This window comes from Lacerta agilis, chromosome 18 (genome assembly GCF_009819535.1).
Source record: "Lacerta agilis isolate rLacAgi1 chromosome 18, rLacAgi1.pri, whole genome shotgun sequence".
Classification (NCBI taxonomy): domain Eukaryota; kingdom Metazoa; phylum Chordata; class Lepidosauria; order Squamata; family Lacertidae; genus Lacerta; species Lacerta agilis.
The window spans coordinates 5,388,142-5,392,579 of record NC_046329.1 but is presented as its reverse complement, the minus strand read 5'-3'; the positions used below and the strand labels follow the sequence as shown (position 1 = coordinate 5,392,579).

The 4,438-nt window shown below is 48.0% G+C and overlaps 1 pseudogene; it reads right to left on the bottom strand.

Moving 5' to 3' along the window:
* Positions 1-799: 799 nt before the first annotated feature.
* LOC117039449 lies at positions 800-1,260 on the bottom strand (annotated as a pseudogene).
* Between the last annotated feature and the right edge of the window lie 3,178 nt (positions 1,261-4,438).

The following is a 4,438-nucleotide window of genomic DNA, read 5'->3' as shown; positions in this document are numbered from 1 at the left end:
TTCGGGTAATTCTACCCCTGCCATGGGGGGATGCCGAGAAGCAGAGAAACAAGAACAGTTCTTAAAGCTAAAGGGACCCCTGACCGTTAGGTCCAGTCGCAGATGACTCTGGGGTTGCAGCGCTCATCTTGCTTTATTGGCCGAGGGAGCCGGCATACAGCTTCCAGGTCATGTGGCCAGCATGACTAAGCCGCTTCTGGCGAACCAGAGCAGCGCACGGGAACGTCGTTTACCTCCCCGCCAGAGCGGGACCTATTTATCTACTTGCACTTTGACGTGCTTTCAAACTGCTAGGTTGGCAGGAGCAGGGACCGAGCAACGGGAGCTCACCCCGTCATTGCAGGGATTTGAACCGCCGACCTTCTGATCGGCAAGCCCTAGGCTCTGTGGTTTAGACCACAGTGCCACCAGAGAGAGAGAAAGGAATGTGGTCTCTCTTAGATAATGGCGTTGCGCCAAGTAAAGTCCCACCCACACCCCTGTCTCTCCTATTCTACCTCACCCCTGTGTTGGCTAATCTGAGCTTTCTGCATCTGAGATTTCTGTTCTCCTACTCTCAATGCATGCCAGGTCCTGGGAGAGGGGGAGGACATGGAGTCTGTCAGCTGTCTCTCCCCTGGGCTTCTTCTTGCTGCTGTTCCTCTCCCAATATTTCCCAGCTTCTCCCCTCCGCAGCCTCTGAACTGTGACCTTCTGCATCAAAATATCTTCACGAAAGGTATTAAAAAGAGGGCAGTCCAGAACGATGTGGTCTATAGAATCAGGTACATTCTTTTTTTTTCCCCCAACACTTTTTAAAACTTTTTATTAAATACAGCTGTACAAGAACAACTATTTATTCATTTTCCTCACTGCGCAGTCTGGCATTTGGATTGGTGACTTTGATAGCAAGCTGAGCTGCTCTTTCCACAATTACCTTCCGATTCTTGGATGAAACATTGGTGAGCAATCTCTGCACAATAGGACTTGTTGCTCATCATCAGCACCTCCAGCCCTTTGGCGTTGTGGACAAGGAACTTTCTGAATCCTGAAGGCAACATGTGTTTTGTCTTCTTACTGCTACCATACCCAATGTTGGGCATCAAGATTTGGCCCTTGAACCTTCTGCGGACTCTGTTGTCAATACCTCTGGGCTTCCGCCAGTTATGCTTAATTTTGACATAGCGATCAGATTGATGGCGGATGAACTTCTTGGTCCTCTTCTTGACGATCTTAGGCTTGATGAGGGGGTCTGAGGGCCGGCATAGTGTCTGCTAGAGAATGGCGGCACCCGCGCAGGGAGGGAGCGCGGAGAGAAAGCGAATCAGGTACATTCTGACCGCAGATGCAGAGTCTGTTCTGGAAGGGGGTGCCTTTAAACCTTCCAGATAGCACAGCGGACGGAAAGGCATCCAAACGCGCCAACATAAATACTCTGCGGTGTGATGGAGTAACCAAATCATAAAGTTAGTTAGGCATCCTTCCGTAATGGGGTTGCAGTCCCAGATAGGCAGAGGAACACACAGAAGGCTTTTTTTAAAAAGAGAAACAGGGAACAGAGCAAGGAGGGCCCCGATCCTAAGCTCTCCTTACAGAAACAAAATAGAAAATTCTTTCCAGTAGCACCTTAGAAACCAACTAAGTTTGTTCTTGGTATGAGCTTTCCGTATGCATGCACACTTCTTCAGATACACTGAAAAGGAAGTCACCAGACCCTTAAATATAGTGAGGGAGTGGGGAGGGGTATTACTCAGAAGGGTGGTGGGAATGGGTGATCAGCTGATAGGTGTGGAAAACCTGTTGACGACTCTTAACGGCTGCAATTAGTCTTGCAGGGAAAGGCAAGGGGTGAGATGGCTAAAGATAGCTTTGTCATGTATAATGAGATAAGAATCCAATGTCTTTGTTCAGACCAGGTCTCTCCATGGGTATAAGTTTGGTAATTAATTGCAATTCAGCCACTTCTCTTTCCAGTCTATTTCTGAAATTTCTTTGTATTAAGACAGCTACTTTGAGATCTTTTATAGAATGTCCTGGGAGACTGAAGTGTAAACTGGAAAGAGAAGTGGCTGAATTGCAACTAATCACCAAACTTAAAACCATGGAGAAACCTGGTTTGAACAAAGACATTGGATTCTTATCTCATTATACATAACAAAGCCATCTTTAGCCATCTCACCCCTTGCCTTTCCCTGCAAGACTAATTGCAGCCGTTAAGAGTCGTCAACAGGTTTTCCACACCTATCAGCTGATCACCCATTCCCACCACCCTTCTGAGTAATACCCCTCCCCACTCCCTCACTATATTTAAGGATCTGGTGACTTCTGTTTCAGTGTATCTGAAGAAGTGTGCATGCACAAAAAGCTCATACCAAGTACAAACTTAGTTGGGTCTCTAAGGTGCTACTGGAAAGAATTTTCTATTTTGTTTCGACTATGGCAGACCAACACGGCTACCCACCTGTAACTCTCCTTACAGACTAATGGAGGGGTGCTGCCTCTGTGTTCAACATGAGGAGACACCGTTCGAGGCCACAAGCACACCGTCGCCCGAGAGATTGTGCTTTCCTCTTTGCAAATCAGGGAGGAAAAGAAAGTCTTTTTTTTCTTCTTCTCCTTTCGGAGAGCAACACGTGCGAGGCAGCCGGAAAGGGGCCCCCGAGAGTGGGAGAGAGGAAGCAGGAGGGGGTCGAGGAGGGGGGAGATGGCATCCCCAGCAAGGAAAAGGGGGGAAGGGAGAATGGAATGGGATGGGATGGAATAATGGGGAAAAGGTGGAGGGAGATTTTTATGTAGCAGAATTGGGAGGCGGAGGCTTAAGGAGGCTTAATAGATTTGCGAGCCATCGCAGAGGACCTTTGGCAGAAAAGCAGAGCGAGGAAAACGAGAAACTCCCAAAGGAGCAAACGAGAAGCGAGGATTGTTCCAAGGGGCTTTAAAAACAAAGACTGAATCCAGACCCTCCTGAAATCACAAGACAAGCAAAGGTCATTTCAAAGAACTGTAGGTTTGGAAGGGACCAGTGCAACCCTGATCAAGTTTGCAGATGACACCAAATTGGGAGGGGTGGCTAATACCCCAGAGGACAGGATCACACTTCAAAATGACCTTAACAGATTAGAGAACTGGGCCAAAGCAAACAAGATTAATTTTAACAGGGAGAAATGTAAAGTACTACGACTTGGGCAAAAAAAATGAAAGGCACAAATACAGGATGGGTGACACCTGGCTTGAGAGCAGTACATGTGAAAAGGATCTAGGAGTCTTGATAGACCACAAACTTGACATGAGTCAACAGTGTGATGCAGCAGCTAAAAAAGCCAATGCAATTCTGGGCTGCATCAATAGGAGTATAGCATCTAGATCAAGGGAAGTAATAGTACCACTGTATTCCGCTCTGGTCAGACCTCACCTGGAATACTGTGTCCAGTTCTGGGCACCACAGTTCAAGAAGGATACTGACAAGCTGGAACGTGTCCAGAGGAGGGCAACCAAAATGGTCTGGAAACGATGCCTTATGAGGAACGGCTTAGGGAGCTGGGTATGTTTAGCCTGGAGAAGAGAAGGTTAAGGGGTGATATGATGGCCATGTTCAAATATATCAAAGGATGTCATATAGAGGAGGGTGAAAGGTTGTTTTCTGCTGCTCCAGAGAAGCGGACACGGGGCAATGGATTCAAACTACAAGAAAGAAGATTCCACCTAAACCTTAGGAAGAACTTCCTGACAGTAAGAGCTGTTGGACAGTGGGATTTGCTGCCAAGGAGTGTGGTGGAGTCTCCTTCTTTGGAGGTCTTTAAGCGGAGGCTTGACAGCCACCTGTCAGGAATGCTTTGATGGTGTTTCCTGCTTGGCAGGGGGTTGGACTGGATGGCCCTTGGGGTCTCTTCCAACTCTAGGATTCTATGATTCTATACACCCACACCCACCCCCCTGCAATGTGGGAATCACAGCTAAAATAAAGTGAACAGTATTGTAGCATATCATCGACTACAGATTGAAATTCAGAAGCAAATCATCCAGCCGCCCGCAGCCGATAACACCCTGGGAGGCCAAATATCATCCAGAAAAGAAAAGAAAAGTAGCTATGTGATGTTGGAAGACCATCGATGAAGGGACAAAAATTGCAGATGTTTAAAGCACCTGGATTCCCCTGGGAACTGTCGTTTTTTAAGAGTCCCTCATCACTGGCCCAGGTGGCACTGTGGGTTAAACCACAGAGCCTAGGGCTTGCTGATCAGAAGGTCGGCAGTTCGAATCCCTGCCATGGGGTGAGCTCCCGTTGCTCGGTCCCAGCTCCTGCCCACCTAGCAGTTCGAAAGCACGTCAAAGTGCAAGTAGATAAATAGGTACCGCTCCAGCGGGAAGGTAAACGGCGTTTCCGTGTGCTGCTCTGGTTCACCAGAAGCGGCTCAGTCATGCTGGCCACATGACCCGGAAGCTGTTCGCCGGCTCCCTC